This window comes from Macaca fascicularis, chromosome 15 (genome assembly GCF_037993035.2).
Source record: "Macaca fascicularis isolate 582-1 chromosome 15, T2T-MFA8v1.1".
Lineage (NCBI taxonomy): Eukaryota > Metazoa > Chordata > Mammalia > Primates > Cercopithecidae > Macaca > Macaca fascicularis.
In genome coordinates, this window is record NC_088389.1 from 40,170,617 (window position 1) to 40,191,015 (window position 20,399).

A 20,399-nucleotide genomic window follows, 5' to 3' on the forward strand; every position below is an offset into this window, starting at 1 on the left:
ACATGAAGTGAGTATATGCTACTGGAAAAATGGCACTGATAGATTTGCTTCACGCAGAGTTGTTACAAATGTTTAATTGTTAAAAATTGCAGTAGCTACAAAATACAATAAAGTAAAACACAAGAAAACAAAGTTGGCCTATATGGCAGCTTTATTTGTAATGACCAGAAAATTTTGAGACAACTTGAATTTATTTCCACAAGTGAATGAATACACAAATTGTGATATAGTCATGTAACAGAACACTTCTCTGCAATATAAGAGAACAAACTAATAATAGGTGCAACGACATGGATAAATCTCCAAAACTTTATGTTAGTGATAGAAAATAAACAAAAAAGTGCGTTGTGTATGATTCCATTTATATACAATTCTAGAAAACGAAAATTAATCTCTGAGGACAGAAATCGGATCAGTGGTTTTTCATAATTGGGAGTAAAGAGACAGATGGGCTATGAAAAACACAAAAAAACTTTCGGAAGTGATAGAAAGATATATTATCTTTATTGTGGCAATGAGATCACAAGTACATATGCACAACAAACTGTGTTTTTACAACTTATACTTTAAATTGTTTTAAGAAATAAGAATTTTTTAAAATGTACTATGTATTGTCAACCACATCTAATTTGTTTCTCAAGCAATGGATTGTCCAATAATTACAAAATTTTGAAAGGCATTTTAATCCATTCTCTCTATCTTTAAATGAAACATTAAAAGAAAGGCCAATATAAGTCAGTCCTCCATAACCGTAAGTTCTGCATCTGTGAGTTCAACCAGTCATGGATCAAAAATATTTAGAAAAAGATTCATGAAGTTCCGAAAAGCATAACTTGATTTTGCCAAGCACTGAGTACTCCACTGAATCTGCATGAATGAAGTGATGTGTAGGCCTTGTATTAAGTATTTTAACTGATTTAGAAACAATTTAAAGCATATGGAAGGATGTCTGTAGGTTATATGGAAATATGATGCCATTTTATACAAAAGACTTGAGAATCTTTAGATTTTTGTATCCATGCAAAGTCCTGGAAACAATCCACAGAAGATACCAAGTGATGACCATATAAGCAGTAGACTAAAATGGAGCTACTCTTCTTAAAGTGAGGCTAGGCGGCCTGAAAGTTCCAGTCTTACTGTCCCTTACTTTCTAGGGGGAAACTCCTGCATTTCCCCCTAGAGAGCCTGGTCTCTTATAAAATAGACATCTAACTCCATGTTTTTTCTAGAAATCTGCAGGTCTGCCAATCAATTGCCATAGCAATCTCAGTGATGACAGTAGCTCATGATTGACTTGGATAAGTCATTTATTTCTATGGTTCTCAATTTACCCATATTCAAAAGAAGACTGATGAATCTTACTACTTATAATTTCTTGAACATTATTAGCTCTAAATAATTTATATGTATAGTTAATAAACTTGTTCTCTATTGTCAATCACATTTATAATCACATTATATATGTTAACATTTATAGTTAATATACCTATACCATATATATAAAAATTATTTTGTTTGTGCATGTATATGTACACACACATAAGTATATATTTAAAAACCTCTCAAGGTTCAATGTGGGAAATATAAATCAATCTAAACATTTCCAACAGAAAATGATTTAATACAGAGAACTATATTCTTATAAAACCTTTGGAAGGACAGGATTAGGAAAGGTCGGGAAGATGCTAATACCAGAAAGTATTAGCATCTCCAACAATTTTTGCTAACCATATCAGTTACTAACAGCATCAAAGTAAGTAATTTATGGGATAACAAATATGAGCCACTGACAAAATATCATATCTTCTTTCTGACAAAACCCAGCACCACCTACTGACAGAGTAATCATAGCTTCTTTTTTTTTTTTTTTTTTTTTTACCTTCCAAATACCTTGCCAGTGCCTTTGAACCTTGTAAAAGTTAAGTTAGAATGGGATGATGAAGTCTAGGAAATATGGATTTTAGCCTTTTGCTTGCTATGAGACAGAAAATGACCTAATATGGTAAGATGCTAACAGATAATCTAATGTAGGCAGTATTTAATGTGATAAAGGACAAAAGTATAGTGCAAGTAAAAAAATTTAAAAAAACAAACTAATCATCAGTTACAAAATATTTGTCCAATCAATAAATGGATATGTTCAATGTAGGTTGAAATTACTAGAGCAGGCATTATTGAAAAAACTGAATCAGGTAGGAATCTTGAACTATGTGAAGATTTTCATTAAAAAAGAGTCAAGTAGAAAGCTCCGTGTATCAGTTGATTTTTGGTGTGTAACAAACCACTCCAACTTTGGGGCATTAAGCAGCATCTTTAAGTTATCTCACAATTCTTTGAGTCAATGATTTAGTCTGGGCTCTGTTGAAAACTTTTTCTGATCTCCTCTGAGTTCGCTCATACAATTGTGGTCAACTGCTAGATTGCCTGAGGGCTAGTTTATCTAAGATGCCTTCAACTAGAATGGTTACATCCTGTTATATGTGGTCTCTTCTTCTCCAGTCCACCAGACTTGTCTGATTATCCTGGCAACTTCTTAAGTTTCCAGGAGAAAGAGTAGAAACACACAACATCTTTTGGTGAGTGAGTTATGGAAGTCATAGCATGTCAATTCTATGGCAACCTACTGGTCAAAACAGGTGACAACTCTAGTTCGCATTCAGGAAGTAGAGAAAGGAGCCAAATTCTAGAGACTGTGGATGCAGAAAGCCTGAAGAATCATGAGCATTGTTTTTATTGCATACTATACGACTTTCTGATAATTGATTCAGCCAATATTGTTAAGCTATGTGGACAAGAGTGTTGTTTGTAGGATGGAGGATTAGGGAATGTGGAAGATTAGTTATGTGAACATAGTTTAATTCTGCAGTGTTAGGTAGTATTCGGTTTATAGAATCTTGTACTCTGAATATTAGATGTAAAAGAAAGCAAAGATCATCTTTCTCAATGGCTTTGGTTTTTTTAATTTTTTCAATTTCCATAGATTATTGGGAAACAGGTGGTATCTGGTTACATGAGTAAGTTCTTTCATGGTGATTTGTGAGATTTTGGTGCAGCCATCACCTGAGCAGTAAACACAGCACCATATTTGTATTCTTTTATTTCCTCATCCCCTTCCCACCCTTTCCCCTGAGTCCCCAAAGTCCATTGTGTCCTTCTTATGCTCAATGGTTTTGTTTTTAGATGACAAATATTTGACCCAAAAATGGCTTTTTTTTTTTTTTTTTTTGAGAGTATCTCGCCCTGTTGCCCAGGCTGAAGTGCAATGGCATGATCTCGGCTCACTGCAACCTCTGCCTCCCAGGTTCAAATGATTCTCCTGCCTCAGCCTCCCATGTAGTTGGAATTACAGGCGCCCGCCACCACATCCAGCTAATTTTTGTATTTTTAATAGAGATGTGTTTTCACCACGTTGGCCAGACTGGTCTTGAACTCCTGACCTCGTAATCCACCCGCCTTGGCCTCCCAAAGTGTTGGGATTACAGGCATAAGCCACCATGTCGGGCTGATCCAGAAATGTTAAATGTATTTCTCAAGGTTGTACATCCATCAGGTGTATTCAAATGGGACGGAAACCCTACACATGTCTATTAATCTGAGACCATAAATGTCAAGAAAAAAAATCATTTATATTTCTCTGGAGTACAATGTAAATTTACAAGACCTGCAGGGGTCTATTTGTGTCTGTGTGCTTTCAGTACATTCAGACACACACACTCTACACACACACACACACACACACACACCCAATAGGAAAAGAAGATATAAAAGTACCACTCTGCATAGGCCTACTGCCCAATTTTAATTTGGCTCTCCTCCTAATTTCTTTTATACCTGGAGCAGAAGTTATTCCCAGAGCTAATTCATACATACACTGTTTAGCACATGCCATCTGCTTCTGAAACCTGTGGCTGCACAGAACACGTGTCCTGTAAGGTAAGTAGTTTCTGATATCAATCTAGAATTAATGTCGCTCCTGCTTTTCTTTAGGAAAAATATAGAAATAAATAATCATAATCCTTTTATACAGCCATCTCCTTCTGCTTAGGAACCCTCACAAGGGTATATGAGATGTACCCTCACAATAGTTTCATCAATGTATTCTCCAGAGTGCTTATTGATTTGCACTGAAGGTATTGAATCTCCAATTAAAAGAAAAAAATCCAAATTAGGGAAAAGACCTGTGAAATTATTTTAAATAATATTATAAACTAGTAATAGTTTGTATAGTGTAAGGTTACTAGGTAAAGCAGCCATGGTTTTTAATTCCATGTTGCAGTCTTAGATAATTTGACATCTCTGAGTTCCAGTTTCCTCATCTTCAAAAAGAAGTGAGTGGGCAATAATAACAGCTATGCATCATCTGAATATTGTAATCCTCATTAGTGATAGACGCATGGGAAACATTAAGTTCAGTGCTTGGTACAAAGTAGCCAATTATGTCATTATATTATTAAACTGAAAAAATTTCAATAAAATGATATAATTAAACAACCATAGTTGCTGTAATTCACAAATTAATTGTTGAGGGCAAATGGGTGGATTCTGGATAGCAGAGAAAACCAAATCAAAGTATGGATCAATATGAATAAAACAGCCTCTTATTATCATGATAGGTTTTTTGCCAGAAGTTTCATATGCATTGTTTTTATTGTGACCTCTTTAGTAATCCCATTTCACAGATAGGAAAACTGAAACTCAGAGAAGTTAGATAAATTGGCTATGATCTTAGGTTTAAAAAGTAGGACAGCTGGGATTTAGCCTTTGATTTTAAAGATGATTGTAGATTTATCATTTGTTTTTATTTACCCACATTACTTTCTGTGTCTTTCTGTCATGTTTAACGTAGGTAGAACAGCCCTGGGTCTGAACTTCCACACTTTTCTTCCTTGTCTAAATTGATAAGATCAATAAACTTGGGTTGCAATTTTTACCCCGAGACACAAACCGGATAGGAAAACCAGAGCTCAGACAATTCTGAGAGTTAAGTAGCAATGAAAAAATTTTAGGGAGGTTCTGGAGACAAGGGGAATGATCTTAGGGTCTGAAGCCTAGAGATCACATTTCTCACTACTAGTTCATGAGTGCTAGAAAAAGCCATAGCAAGTAGAATGTCCCAGCACTATGAGCAAATTACATTACAATGTACAGAGGATGAGATTGGAGAGCCATCCATGCTGCTTTCTGGAATTCTTACTCTAAGGAGACTTGCCTGTTTTATAATGCCATAAGAGGTAGAAAAGAAATAATTGATTGCTTCAGTGTATTTTCTCTCGGGGGCATTTTTGCCATTTCTGCTTCAAGACTAATCAATTGATGAAGTCATGGCTGTGACAAAACTAAACTTCACATGTCTTAACAGATCTGCATGCATAGTAAGTTCTACCTAAATACTTGTGGCTGATGATAGAAAAGTGTGTTCATCTAGAAAGAGCCAGGGACTCGAATTAGGAAGAGCTAAGTTAACATCTTGTGTGTACCAATTCACTTTAAATTTTCAAATATTTCCTCATCTGTATATCAAGCTTAGAGCATTGCTTAGGGTGACAAAAGGAGGTAAGATTTATGAAATTACTGTTCATATTTTTTCCATAAAAATTCTTTGGTTTATTGCTTTTGGTTCATATATGTTACATATTGCTAAAATCAAGACTAAATCTACACCCAGTAGTTTCAATGCTTGGGTTCTATTTGCAGATTGTCAAAGAAGTCTCTTCCGACAATCCATTTGATAGAACTGCCATACATTTTAGTTGCCACTTGACTTCTTAGGGGCTCTGTTGCCTTTATTTTGGCGACGCTTTACAAAGAGGAGTAGAAATTAAAATATTTTGCAGCTGCTCTGGTTTCTGCAACAGAAACCAGGAAGGCAGTCATCTTTACAGTTTCCGCTTCCTACCTGCCACCTCTAGTCGTTCTCCTGCTCAGTGAATCGCTACATTTCTACTTCCTCGGTACCTATCTTAGCCCTCTTGCACTTTCACAAGGATCTTCAAAATTGTCTTTCTATTTCCAGTTTTATTGCCTGCAAGACACTTCCTTACATTGAAAGTAAAGTGATCACTTAAAGAGCACATGAAAAATACAATGACCACAAGGGTCATGAAAACTCCTTAGCTTAATATCCTTACACAGCTTCTCTTTGCTTTTAAGATAAAACTCCTAAACATCATTACAAGACCCTCTATAGTCTGACCCTGCTCATTTCATCACTTTACCTCTCCATCTTACTCTCTGCTCCAGCTCTACTAAACTCCCTGTTCTATGAACTTCCCCTGCTCCCCCTGCCTATGCTGTTAGACACTTTTGTTCTCTCTGCTCTTCAGGTCCTGGAGTAAATGTCACTTCGTGGAGTGGTTCACTAAGCCTGAGACCAGTGGAAAACCCTCTGCTACACTCTCCTTTATCTTCCTGTACTTCCTCTATTATAGTGTTCCATGCTTTCCACATGTTTAGAACTCAAAAATTCTCCACTGAAAGAAGAATTGGTGAATATGCAAGTTCACTTCCTGATTTTTAAACAGTTTGTATTTTTCTCTCACTTCAGAGATCATCAGTGCCTCAAAGAATTAAAATGGGGACAGTTCAGTCAACAGAGTGACAATATTTTTCTATCTCTAGATCTCCTTGTCTCAAGAATTGAATAAATAAGTGAGTGAATGAATGAATTTATATGAGTAATACTCAACAGCAGACTTTGCTAGTTCAATTCTCTCTTTCCAGTGAGTCATGACATATGCTCAAATACAGACCAAATAGATCATCAGTGACACAAAAACATACATTTTTGGTTCTAGTGACCAAGCTGAGAAAGTAGAGACTCAAGTTCTTCTGTGACAAGCAGAAGAGTGAATGAGGTCCTTTCATTTACCTTCCCTGACCCTGCTTTGTATCTCTGGCCCCTCAGGTTTGAGTTGGAAAAGATCTGGCTGCTTAGAAAGATGTAAGGCTGAGTTAATTTATAAGATTGTAGACATCTAGAGAGTTGATTTAATTGAAAGATATAATTACCAGGTGTTGAAGGCAAAGGGGTTCATTAATTTCACAGACACTCTGTTGACTGAACTGTCCTCATTTTAATTTTTCATGACACATCAAGGAGGAAGACAACCGTGAGTCATCAGAATGGACCAATCCTGGTCTTGCAGGCACTTACATCCCACCCCAGGGGCAAGTAATCTTTCAGAAGTAGAAGGCTAAGTTGTTTTCTATTGTTCAAAACTCCTCTTTGTAAAATTCTATCATAATCCTCCATCTACCCTTTGGGCTCCATGAAACCCTTCATAATCTGGCCTTTGTTTACTTCTCCTGCCTTAATATTTGATACCCTTCCCCATTCCTGTTCTGTTTGAAATATTTTGAACGAATAGTAAAACTAATAATTTTTATTGGTATAATAATCATTTTAATTATTACCACTGCTGTTAGTATTTACTACACTCTTAGTATGCACAAAATACTGCTATACGCACTGTATTCACACTAGCTTATGCAGTCCTCCTGACTGCTGTGGTAGGTGCTGTTCTCATTTTAAATGTGAGAAAAATGAGTATGGGACCAGTCAAATTACTTTCCCCAAATCAAGCACCTAATGAAAGCAAACCGTAAGTTGTATGGAGGACCAAACTCTGTCTTTTAAAATGCAAGGGTTTTTGTTGTTGTTATTGAATCCTATCCTACATTCGTCTGTGCATTCTTTGAGGGCAATTGGTGTGTCTCCAATAGCCAGCAGAGTGCTTAGCACTTAGAAGGCCATCAAGGAATCTGCTGGGTGAAGAACAAAGGAACTTTCCTTTCTTTACTCAATTATAGCAGTGCTAGCATCTAGGAGAGAAAGTTTGGCTATATAGTCGTCGTCGTAGCCCAGTTAGAGATGGAAATGGCAGTACTTCCTAAAACAAATGTCTCAAAGGAACAGGGTCCTTGCAGCCAAGTCCACAGAAATGCTCAAAGTAGGATCAGCACAGAATTATTCAAGGACATACTGAGCACCTTGATGGAAAGAGCTTTGCACACTATTCTGCTTGTCTTGGTCATACAAGCCAGGTATTCTTACTTTAATAATACACTTTTTCCCCCCCTTGAGACAGAGTCTCACTCTGTCACCCAGGCTGGAGGGCAGAGGCCTGATCTCGGATCACTGCAAACTCCGCCTTCCGGTTTCAAGCGATTCTCTTGCCTCAGCCTCCTGAGCAGCTGGGATTACAGGCAACTGCCACCAGCCCAGCTAATTTTTGTATTTTTAGTAGAGACAGGGTTTCACCATGTTGGCCAGGATGGTCTCGAACTCCTGACCTTGTAATCCACCCACCTCGGCCTCCCAAAGTGCTGGGATTACAGGCGTGAGCCACTGTGCACAGCTGATAATATAATTTTAAAACATAGACATACCAATATTCCTTGAGATATATAAGGTCATCTTATATGCATACAATTAGGAGGTACTCTTGATATTTGCCTGCAGTTTAAAAGATTAACAATAAAAATAGTAATAGTAGTGAAAATAATAAAAATAGTAACACTTTATTACATGTCTACTCTATATCTGATGCTATCCAAACATTACCTGTAGTCTCACAAGAACACTATTAAGCAGAAATTAATATTAGCTCCATTTGACAGAGGGAAACTGAGAAATAGCTTGCCCAAGATTAGCTGTAACTTGAAAGAGCAAGAATTCAAATTTAGTTTGTTCTGACTCCAAATTATTTTCATACTGTTTCTAAGTAATTATCGAAACATCAACATATTTTATCTTAATTTTTAAATAGATTATTACGTGTGGCTATTAATTAAAGGCTTATTTCACAGAGAATAGTATAAGGATTTACAGTCAAAATATAGAGGCTATTTTGGAGGGAAAAAAATTAGCTTGAGTTTCATGTCCTTGATATTGCTGGCCAAAATTAGCCACATACCTCAGACTACATTGGAGGCAGACAGTTCAATTAACCAAATATGGGGGAAAATAGCATTGATTAAGTAGAAATCTTAAAAAGTGGTTAATTACATTTCCTGGATAACTGAAGACATTTTGTATTTCAGCCCATCTTAATGAAAATCTAAATATATCAGGCCCTTTGCAGAGAACAGATCACAGTGCCTTTCTCTGTGTCCTTGAAGTTTATTTCATCGGGTTTCTCAGAACATATATACTGCATTCTTCAGTATCTCTGCTATAATTGTGATATTTAGTAATGATTCCTGATTCCACAGGAGAGATTGTTTCCTAAACGTTTGTAATCATTTCATGGTATGACATCACAACACTTGAAAACTTGTGTCACACTCAGGCATCTCTAACAACTGGAAATTTATATAATTTCAATTTCATTCTTCTTAACCTCATCAATGTCTTGTTCTGAACTTGTCTCTGTCTTATCCTGAACTTCATTTAAGTCGTTTTGGGGTAACAGACATAGGGTTGTAAATGATTTCCTGGAAGGGAGACTGAGCACAGCCAATCCCCAGGGAGATGCCCAAAACTTCTAAACCCTTGTAGTTAATTTACACAATAGATTCTTGGCATTCATACATTTTCTCTTTCTACTGTAGTAGTTGTGGTTATTTTTAATTTTTCTCAGCTTATATTTAGAGTATATTAGTTCCTGTGGTTTCAAGCCAAATGTATAATTTCAACAATCAATAAGTGTAGATACGGTGACATTAATATCAGTGCCCAAATCCCAGTCATTCTGAGCCTACTCTACTGTGTTCCCTCAGCCCTGCTTTCAGCAGGATAGTGATGTTTCTTATGGGTTTAGGAGAAAGTTCACTTATTTTCTATTGTTGGTATTCTTCAAGGCTTCTTCCCACTGCCCCTGCTTCACTGGGCATAGTCACCCTTACCTGCTGATTACCCAAGCCCACAGAGCCAGTGAGCTACACTTTAGTAAGCAGTAGACTACTGAGCGGAAAGAACTTGTCTACAATTCAGACTGTATCAGATGGACTTCAGAGCAGAGTCTCTTGAGCCTGGTGTCTCTCAGGTTTTGCCTGAGCACCATTTCCACATTTTCTGTTTTGCTTAGGAGTTCAAATCTGATTCCTTCACAGGGTGGAAAGAACATATGCCGTCTCATCCATTGTCTTCCTCTTCCCCCAGATGCTTCGAAGGAAGATAAAGAAAACCAACAGAGACAATAAGCTGCTCCTCCTTCATTTAGCCCATCTCACTGTTGACTTCTCCAGAGAAGATGCTGTAACAGAGTTTGAAGAACAAGATCTTTCTTGGAAATCAACACCTGTGAAAGAAAGAGGGTATAAGCAGAATTGTGCAGAGAAAGAAGGTGAACCCCAGTGTAGGCCCAACAGTGCATCTATTGATGTGGCAAACAGCAAAGTGAATGTTGCTTATCTGACTTTCTACATTGGACCTGTATGGGTAGGCAATTATATCCCTGCCTGGGTGAGTCACTATATGTAGCATCCCCAAGAAGGGCATGACCTCATCAAGGTAGTTTTCTGCAGTTGAGACAGACCATGAAGATGTCAGATGGAGCTGTGTACTGACAATACTCCTTGTAATAGAACAGCTACCCCTTCCTTGTTTCTTTGGCCCTCAAACAAAAAAGACCCATGCAGTTCTTTGGATAGAAATAAATATATAGATATTTGGGTGCTGCCTAAATCTTCTCCCAGAAGCATCTGAGCCCTCAGTTTCCACTGAGGTAAATTTAAAAATTGACTTTTTATTAAATTTAAGAGGGACACATTCAAAGACCTCTCTTTGAAAAACATGAAACGTGCACTACAGAATTCCTAACATTTACAGTAAGTGAAAGGACAGCCCATCTCAGTGATCACCCAGAACTGTGATTGTCCATGTCCTACCCAGACATAGGGTGCAGCCAGAGAACAGTGGTCCACTTAACCAGGCTTGAGCCTGGATTACAGTGTTAGAATACCTAGTACAAAGAGATCAGGAGTGGAGTGTTGAAATATACATTACAAAGAGAGAAAGCTGGGGAGCACAAGTGTTCAGAGTCAGATTGCTAAGTCAAGGTCATACATACCTACAATTGGAGATGAGAGGGACGGAATCATTTCAAGATGGAGAAATGTTGCTTGAAGCAATATAACACCAGAATGGCAAATTCTAACAAGATTACCTGAAATGTTTTGGCCTCTATCTTGACTTTCATTGGTCTAGTTTCAGCAGTAACATTGGTATAGTCTAACATTTTTAGGAACATACTATGTACAAGGCACTGTGTTGAATCCAGTATATATATTATTTTATTCATCTTTAATATAAACCTATGATTTGGGAGTTATTATGTCCATCATACAGGTGCATGAATTGATTCTCATTTATGTTAAGAATTTTCCCTAAGTCAACAGCTAGTAAACAGTATGACTTCTCTTCTCAGCCAGGTTCTACCGGACCCAAAAGGTACAAAAAAAGACCGACAATTGTGAGTCAGAGTGAAGATTTGAGTTAAATACAAGAAGCATTAAAATGATAAGAGTCATCCAAGCACAGAATTGGCTATCCTGGTGAAGATCTCTCCATCCCTGGAAGGGTTCCAACAAAGATAGGTGGCCATCTGTTATGCACATGGCAGAGGCACATTCTGACTGGCTGTGTGTGGTTGAACTTATGATTTTACAATACTCTTTCCAATCCGGAGGCTCTAATTTTAAATCCCTGGTAACCCCTGCAATTTCCATTGCAATCCTCTTTCTGAGGCATTATACAGCTGACATGCTTCTCTAATATTTTGGCTTTCTCTTGATGTAGAGTGGATATTTACAGTTAGCAATAAAATTTGGATACTTTATACTTTAATACAATTTGTACAGGAAAAAAATAGATGCTTAACTACACACTATGCCAGCATAACCAAGATAAAACTGGAACTTGCTAGTGTTTGCCTCTGTCCGGTGTCACATTCAGAAGAAATTCTAATTTAATATGAACAAATATTTGAAAATTGAAAAGGCTTTTTAAATCTGCAATTAAGTTTCAAAAAAATAAAAATTTACCAAACGTAATACTAAGGAAAAGAGTAACTGCTTAAAACAATTTTCAAAATGTATTTTCCTTAGACCTCAAATGAATGATAGCTGTCCAATAAATATTCTTTTCAAAAGCCCCAACCTCTTCAAACTCCACTCCATGCCAAACTTTCCCACTCTCTTATGAGTCTATCATTTTGCCCTAAGAGCACCTCTCCTCTCTTTCTTGTTTAAAACAAGTCAATTAATGTTTCTTCTTCCTCCAATTCAACGTTTCACTCATTAACTCTTAGAAGGCAGAAAAGAAGGGTCTGAATATTCATGCTTTATTATTAAACTTTAGTGATATCTTTACAGACTCCATCAAAGAGGATAATATGCCTATTGCGCCACCTGTAGTTTCTTATCATCTACCACCTGAACCCCTTCTTCCTGAACATTCTTCTCATACTCCTACAGTGGGGTCATGTGAGATCTCCTAGAGGCTCATCTTTGACTGTATCCATTAAAGTTACTTCTAAACAGCCCAGGTATGAGTAACTAAAACCGAAGTCCAGAGTAGCAATCATGTTGTTTTCAGGTTCGGTGACCTCCCAATCCTGGTTCTTTTCCTCCTAAGAAAGGGGAAAAAAAAAAATGGAATGTCTATCAAGCTTGTTGCCCCATGGTCAGAGTGCCTCTCCTGATGTTTCTCTTCATCTTTAGTTTGTCCTTGACATTATCTTTTCCATGCTAGGGCCTAGAGTTGACCAGGCAGCATCATCCCTTGGGACTGATTTTATCATAGTGGAAGCAGCTTAGGAGGTGCAACTTCTGGCTGTCCCTGAAGCATCTGCTTTTGGAGTTGAAACCACTTACCTGTGCCTACCTGGGCCATGCTTTGCAGGATCCAAATTTAGGAGGCTGTAACATGCCCTTAGCACCTCATATTCTCACGTATTACCTAGAGTTTTAGTCTGAGTTTTGCTATTTCATTTGTTCCCAGGGAAACATTGTGGTCACCTTTTTTTCCTTTTTCCCCCTTTATCTAATTGGTTTTAGTAACAGCAAGAATTCAGTCATCTACTCACATAGGCGGTGAAGTCTGAAATAGTTTTTTAACTCTTGGCTATAAATTGCTACTGCGCTGACCTGATCTAAGGAGTTTCTGATCCTCCAAGCCATCTTCCACCACCTGCTGCCCAATTACCAGCTACAGATCTCCCTCCAGTCTAGAAGAGAACACAGCTTATAATTTACTTTTCCATCAATGTGCAGATATCAACTAAACACACACATTTCAGCCCCTGTTCACTATTTCTAGGAGTTTCAATCAGGCAGTTCACCAGGAAAATAGGTTGCAAAAAGTGCATAAATAAATCCTAATCCAGGACACTATAGACTCTTAATTGCCAACATCTCTCCTCTTCCCTGCACCTCTTGGTTCACTGCAAGTTTACACACAACTCAATGTTTCATTTGTTTGCTTTTTTATTCCCACATTGTCATTATCATGTTCCCTGCACATTCAAGTTTCTTAGAGTAATAGTAGACTTGGGGTTATTTTGGTAAAAGAATTATAACTTTACAAATATCATATAATTAAAGATTAATCCTGACACAGGCTATCAGGTCTTCCCATTTAACAGCTGAAGTCATGCTGCTCTGTGGCTCTCTCAAAGACAGTTTATAATTCATTAAGCCAACTTTCAAATTATGAAATTTTTGATGAATTGTTTTTAATTTCGGTGAGTCACAGAGTGTTAAATATTGTGCATAAAGTGAGACTTACTGATACTTTATATGACCGTATGTCTAATTTGTGGAATTCAAATTCACATAAAATGCCTATAACACAGATTCTACAATGTGCGTGATGGAGCACCATGGAGCTGGAGCTTAATTCTCAGGGATTTTGTCTCAAAAATCTGTTCCAGGAAAAAGTCTTGAATTAATCCATGATGTCTTCTACTGACTACCTCTTTCTTTTGAGAAAGATCTATAATTCTTTCAGATATTGAACATCCATAGAAACCAGGTTAAAACAATAGACATGTCTAGCCTAAAATTTACTGCAGTAGCCATGGAAATGCATGGCTCAAATCTCCTGCAGAAGAGAGAGTGGAGAAGCAATGTTGACAGATAGCCCCAGTGGCTGCTCTAATGAATGTCCAGCACCTCTGATGCCACGCTTTTCATGGGATACTCCCAGCCGATGACTGAGGACAATGAAGGGGCTAATGCAGAGTCCATTTCTGTGCATAGCAGGACTCCTCTAACAGGTGATTTGGCCCTTCTTGGAACCTCCTTCAGTCACTTAATTTGAGACTATTCTTACCCAATCCTCTTTCCAAATCCTTTCATTCTCTTCTTCTCTGATGTCAGACCCGCCATCCCAATTGGAAAGCTCTCCCTGCTTTCTCCTGCTTCCTCCCCTTTACCCTTCCTAGATATTTCTCCTCCAATAAATCTTTTGGAGAGCTAATCTTATCTTTCCTTCTCCTGCTGTGCAGTCATGTTCTTTTGAATTACTCAGTTTAGTAAACATCCACTTTTTTTTTTTATTATTATACTTTAAGTTCTAGGGTACATGTGCATAATGTGCAGGTTTGTTACATATGTATACTTGTGCCATGTTGCTGTGCTGCACCCATCAACTCGTCAGCACCCATCAACTCGTCATTTACATCAGGTATAACTCCCAATGCAATCTGTCCCCCCACCCCCCTCCCCATAATAGGCCCCAGTGTGTGATGTTCCCCTTCCCGAGTCCAAGTGATCTCATTGTTCAGTTCCCACCTATGAGTGAGAACATGCAGTGTTTGGTTTTCTGTTCTTGCGATAGTTTGCTGAGAATGATGGTTTCCAGCTGCATCCATGTCCCTACAAAGGACACAAACTCATCCTTTTTTATGGCCGCATAGTATTCCATGGTGTATATGTGCCACATTTTCTTAATCCAGTCTGTCACTGATGGACATTTGGGTTGATTCCAAGTCTTTGCTATTGTGAATAGTGCCGCAATAAATATACGTGTGCATGTGTCTTTATAGCAGCATGATATATAATCCTTTGGGTATATACCCAGTAATGGGATGGCTGGGTCATATGGTACTTCTAGTTCTAGATCCTTGAGGAATCGCCATACTGTTTTCCATAATGGTTAAACTAGTTTACAATCCCACCAATAGTGTAAAAGTGTTCCTATTTCTCCACATCCTCTCCAGCACCTGTTGTTTCCTGACTTTTTAATGATTGCCATTCTAACTGGTGTGAGATGGTATCTCATTGTGGTTTTGATTTGCATTTCTCTGATGGCCAGTGATGATGAGCATTTTTTCATGTGTCTGTTGGCTGTGTGAATGTACTCTTTTGAGAAATGTCTGTTCATATCCTTTGCCCACTTTTTGATGGGGTTGTTTGTTTTTTTCTTGTAAATTTGTTTGAGTTCTTTGTAGGTTCTGGATATTAGCCCTTTTTCTGATGAGTAGATTGCAAAAATTTTCTCCATTCTGTAGGTTGCCTGTTCACTCTGATGGTAGTTTCTTTTGCTGTGCAGAAGCTCTTTAGTTTAATTATATCCCATTTGTCAATTTTGGCTTTTGTTGCCGTTGCTTTTGGTGTTTTAGACATGAAGTCCTTGCCCATGCCTATGTCCTGAATGGTACTACCTAGGTTTTCTTCTAGGGTTTTTATGGTATTAGGTTTAACATTTAAGTCTCTAATCCATCTTGAATTAATTTTCGCATAAAGAGTAAGGAAAGGATCCAGTTTCAGCTTTCTACTTATGGCTAGCCAATTATCCCAGCATCATTTATTAAATAGGGAATCCTTTCCCCATTTCTTGTTTTTCTCATGTTTATCAATGATCTGATGGCTGTAGATGTGTGGTATTATTTCTGAGGACTCTGTTCTGTTCCATTGGTCTATATCTCTGTTTTGGTACCAGTACCATGCTGTTTTGGTTACTGTAGCCTTGAAGTATAGTTTGAAGTCAGGTAGCGTGATGCCTCCAGCTTTCTTCTTTTGACTTAGGATTGTCTTGGAGATGCCAGCTCTTTTTTCATTCCATATGAACTTTAAGGCAGTTTCTTCCAATTCTGTGAAGAAACTCATTGGTAGCTTGATGGGGACGGCATTGAATCTATAAATTACCTTGGGCAGTCTGGCCATTTTCATGATATTGATTCTTCCTATCCATGAGCATAGTATGTTCTTCCATTTGTTTATGTCCTCTTTTATTTCACTGAGCAGTGGTTTGTAGTTCTCCTTGAAGAGGTCCTTTACATTCCTTGTAAGTTGGATTCCTAGGTATTTTATTCTCTTTGAAGCAATTGTGAATGGAAGTTCATTCATGATTTGGCTCTCTGTTTGTCTGTTACTGGTGTATACGAATGCTTGTGATTTTTGCACATTAATTTTGTATCCTAAGACTTTGCTGAAGTTTCTTATCAGCTTAAGGAGATTTTGGGCTGAGACAATGGGGTTTTCTAAATATACAATCATGTCATCTGCAAACAGGGACAATTTGACTTCTTCTTTTCCTAACTGAATACCCTTGATTTCTTTCTCTTGCCTGATTGCCCTAGCCAGAACTTCCAACACTATGTTGAATAGGAGTGGTGAGAGAGGGCATCCCTGTCTTGTGCCAGTTTTCAAAGGGAATTTTTCCAGTTTTTGCCCATTCAGTATGATATTGGCTGTGGGTTTGTCATAAATAGCTCTTATGATTTTGAGATACATTCCATCAATACCGAATTTATTGAGAGTTTTTAGCATGAAAGGCTGTTGAATTTTGTCAAAGGCCTTTTCTGCATCTATTGAGATAATCATGTGGTTTTTGTCTTTGGTTCTGTTTATATGCTGGATTACATTTATTGATTTGTGTATGTTGAACCAGCCTTGCATCCCAGGGATGAAGCCCACTTGATCATGGTGGATAAGCTTCTTGATGTGCTGCTGGATCCAGTTTGCCAGTATTTTATTGTGGATTTTTGCATCGATGTTCATCAGGGATATTGGTCTAAAATTCTCTTTTTTTGTTGTGTCTCTGCCAGGCTTTGGTATCAGGATGATGTTGGCCTCATAAAATGAGTTAGGGAGGATTCCCTCTTTTTCTATTGATTGGAATAGTTTCAGAAGAAATGGTACCAGCTCCTCCTTGTACCTCTGGTAGAATTCAGCTGTGAATCCATCTGGTCCTGGAGTTTTTTTGGTTGGTAGGCTATTAATTATTGCCTCAATTTCAGAGCCTGCTATTGGTCTATTCAGCGATTCAGCTTCTTCCTGGTTTAGTCTTGGGAGAGTGTAAGTGTCCAGGAAATTATCCATTTTTTCTAGATTTTCGAGTTTATTTGCGTAGAGGTGTTTATAGTATTCTTTGATGGTAGTTTATATTTCTGTGAGGTCAGTGGTGATATCCCCTTTATCATTTTTTATTGCGTCTATTTGATTCTTCTCTCTTTCTTCTTTATTAGTCTTCCTAGCAGTCTATCAAGTTTGTTGATCTTTTCAAAAAACCAGCTCCTGGATGCGTTGATTTTTTGGAGGGTTTTTTGTGTCTCAATCTCCTTCAGTTCTGCTCTGATCTTAGTTATTTCTTGCCTTCTGCTAGCTTTTGAATGTGTTTGCTCTTGCTTTTCTAGTTCTTTTAATTTTGTTGTTAGAGTGTCAATTTTAGATCTTTCCAGCTTTCTTTTGTGTTTATTTAGTGCTATAAATTTCCCTCTACACACTGCTTTAAATGTATCCCAGAGATTCTGGTATGTTGTATCTTTGTTCTCATTGGTTTCAAAGAACATCTTTATTTCTGCCTTCATTTCGTTGTGTACCTAGTAGTCATTCGGGAGCAGGTTATTCCGTTTCCATGTAGTTGAGCGGTTTTGATTGAGTTTCTTAGTCCTGAGTTCTAGTTTGATTGCACTGTGGTCTGAGAGACAGTTTGTCATAATTTCTGTTCTTGTACATTTGCTGAGGAGTGCTTTACTTCCAATTATGTGGTCAATTTTGGAATAAGTGTGATGTGGTGCAGAGAAGAATGTATATTCTGTTGATTTGGGGTGGAGAGTTCTATAGATGTCTATTAGGTCTGCTTGCTGCAGAGATGAGTTCAATTCTTGGATATCCTTATTAACTTTCTGTCTCGTTGATCTGTCTAATGTTGACAGTGGGGTGTTAAAGTCTCCCATTATTATTGTATGGGAGTCTAAGTCTCTTTGTAAGTCTCTAAGGACTTGCTTGATGAATCTGGGTGCTCCTGTATTGGGTGCATATATATTTAGGATAGTTAGCTCTTCCTGTTGAATTGATCCCTTTACCATTATGTAATGGCCTTCTTTGTCTCTTTTGTTCTTTGATGGTTTAAAGTCTGTTTTATCAGAGACTAGGATTGCAACCCCTGCTTTTTTTTGTTCTCCATTTGCTTGGTAGATCTTCCTCCATCCCTTTATTTGGAGCCTACGTATGTCTCTGCATGTGAGGTGGGTCTCCTGAATACAGCAGACTGATGGGTCTTGACTCTTTATCCAGTTTGCCAGTCTGTATCTTTTAATTGGAGCATTTAGTCCATTTACATTTAAGGTTAAGATTGTTATGTGTGAACTTGATCCTGCCATTATGATATTAACTGGTTATTTTGCTCATTAGTTGATGCAGTTTCTTCCTAGCCTCAATGGTCTTTACATTTTGGCATGTTTTTGCAATGGCTGGTACCGGTTGTTCCTTTCCATGTTTAGTGCTTCCTTCAGGGTCTCTTGTAAGGCAGGCCTGGTGGTGACAAAATCTCTAAGCATTTGCTTATCTGTAAAGGATTTTATTTCTCCTTCACTTATGAAACTTAGTTTGGCTGGATATGAAATTCTGGGTTGAAAATTCTTTTCTTTAAGAATGTTGAATATTGGCCCCCACTCTCTTCTGGCTTGTAGAGTTTCTGCCAAGAGATCTGCTGTTAGTCTGATGGGCTTCCCTTTGTGGGTAACCCAACCTTTCTCTCTGGCTGCCCTTAAGATTTTTTCCTTCATTTCAACTTTGGTGATTCTGGCAATTATGTGTCTTGGAGTTGCTCTTCTCGAGGAGTATCTTTGTGGCGTTCTCTGTATTTCCTAAATTTGAATGTTGGCCTGCCCTACTAGGTTGGGGAAGTTCTCCTGGATGATATCCTGAAGAGTGTTTTCCAACTTGATTCCATTTTCCCCCTCACTTTCAAGCATCCCAATCAGACGTAGATTTGGTCTTTTTACACAATCCCATACTTCTTGCAGGCTTTGTTCATTTCTTTTTCTTCTTTTTTCTTTAGATTTCTCTTCTCACTTCATTTCATTCATTTGATCCTCAATCGCAGATACTCTTTCTTCCAGTTGATCGAGTTGGTTACTGAAGCTTGTGCATTTGTAACTTATTTCTCGTGTCATGGTTTTCATCTCTGTCCGTTCGTTTATGGTCTTCTCTGCATTAATTATTCTGGTTATCAATTCTTCCACTCTTTTTTCAAGATTTTTAGTTTCTTTGCACTGGGTACATAATTCCTCCTTTAGCTCTGAGAAGTTTGATGGACTGGAGCCTTCTTCTCTCATCTCGTCAAAGTCATTCTCCATCCAGCTTTGATCCTTTGCTGGTGATGAGTTGCGTTTCTTTGGAGGGGGAGATGCGCTCTCATTTTTTGAATTTCCAGCTTTTCTTCCCTGCTTTTTCCCCATCTTTGTGGTTTTATCTGCCTCTGGTCTTTCATGATGGTGACATACTGATGGGGTTTTGGTGTGGGTGTCCTTCCTGTTTGTTAGTTTTCCTTCTAACAGTCAGGACCCTCAGTTGTAGGTCTGTTGGAGATTGCTTGAGTTCCACTCCAGACCCTGTTTGCCTGGGTGTCAGCAGCAGAGGCTGCAGAAGATAGAATACTGCTGAACAGCAAGTGTACCTGTCTGATTCTTGCTTTGGAAGCTTCCTCTCAAGGGTGTACTCCACCGTGTGAGCTGTGGGTGTCGGTCTGCCCCTAGTGGAGGATGTCTCCCAGTTAGGCTACTCAGGGGTCAGGGACCCACTTCAGCAGGCAGTTTGTCCGTTCTCAGATCTCAAACTCCATGTTGGGAGATCCACCGCTCTCTTCAAAGCTGTCAGACAGAGTTGCTTTTGTCTGCAGAGGTTTCTGCTGCTTTTGTTGTTGTTGTTGTTGTTGTTTAGCTGTGCCCTGTCCCCAGAGGTGGAGTCTACTGAGACAGGCAGGACTCCTTGAGCTGCTGTGAGCTCCACCCAGTTCCAGCTTCCCAGCAGCTTTGTTTACCTACTTAAGCTTCAGCAATGGCGGGCGCCCCTCCCCCAGCCTCTCTGCTGCCTTGCGGTTAGATCACAGACTGCTGTGCTAGCAATGAGGAAGGCTCCGTGGGCGTGGGACCCTCCTGGCCAGGTGTGGGATATAATCTCCTGGTGTGCCCGTTTGCTTACAGCACAGTATTGGGGTGGGAGTTACC

The 20,399-nt window shown here is 38.4% G+C and overlaps 1 long non-coding RNA gene across 4 annotated transcripts in view; it reads right to left on the minus strand.

Moving 5' to 3' along the window:
• Window positions 1–8,496: 8,496 nt before the first annotated feature.
• LOC102136378 (uncharacterized) overlaps window positions 8,497–20,399 on the minus strand; it is a 145,767-nt gene continuing 133,864 nt past the window's right edge. For 3 of the 4 annotated variants that reach the window (XR_012425032.1, XR_012425029.1, XR_012425028.1), the window contains one exon: window positions 8,497–10,241. This is a non-coding gene — a long non-coding RNA (uncharacterized lncRNA). Of the gene's footprint in view, window positions 10,242–12,263; window positions 12,573–20,399 lie in introns of those variants that run through there. The other variant, XR_012425030.1, reaches the window with a different exon arrangement.